An 806-nucleotide genomic window follows, 5' to 3' on the forward strand; every position below is an offset into this window, starting at 1 on the left:
TAAGACTAACTGTTTTACAAAATGAGTTTAGCTTCAATAAACTTGGCCCAATTATTTACATAAGTACAGCAAGAATAGCCATTGATCATATGGGCTCTTGTAAATCTGCTTTCCTGGAACTTTTTATATGGAATCTCAGATTGAACTTTAAAGGCCTCTCAAGGCCAAGAAAGTCAAGCTAACGATTTGTCATCAGCTCTTGCTTGCAATACCTTAGATTTGGGTGAATTCCTCTCTTCTCTTGAGGTTCCCCAAAATATTTTAAGGTACCAGGTACCTGCCAGATAAGAGACCTTCCTTACTTACCTGGGGTAGGGTTGCTAGGAAACAAGGTACTAGGCCAATATTTCCAAGCGGCTTTATTCCATAAAGTCCAATCATTGTTTCTCAAAAGCTGTCTGGTCACATCTAGGTCGATGCCTATGTCTCTCAAATATGACATTCCAGTCAAAGTTTTGGTAAGATAACCAGTGTTTCCAATTGTGTCCTGTTATAAGGAGAACAGATTCTTATTGAACTTATGCAAACAACTATATTGTCATGCAAATAACAATACTTAGTAAGAGTTTCCAAATTCTAGAGGGATCAGGTAGGGAGAAAAAGTAAATGTTTCAATTTTGTTTACAAAAGTATAATTTACCAAATTGCTATAAGTCATAGTTAGATTAAGAGAAAAACTTTTCCTTAAATCTGAAAAAACACCAAAACACTTTAAAAAATGAACAATATTTTAAACAAAAAAAAATCATAAAATTATAATCATCCTTATCAGTTCATTCAGTCCTGTGTAATTGATTTTTTTTATC

The sequence above is a fragment of the Equus asinus genome, chromosome 5, assembly GCF_041296235.1.
Source record: "Equus asinus isolate D_3611 breed Donkey chromosome 5, EquAss-T2T_v2, whole genome shotgun sequence".
Classification (NCBI taxonomy): domain Eukaryota; kingdom Metazoa; phylum Chordata; class Mammalia; order Perissodactyla; family Equidae; genus Equus; species Equus asinus.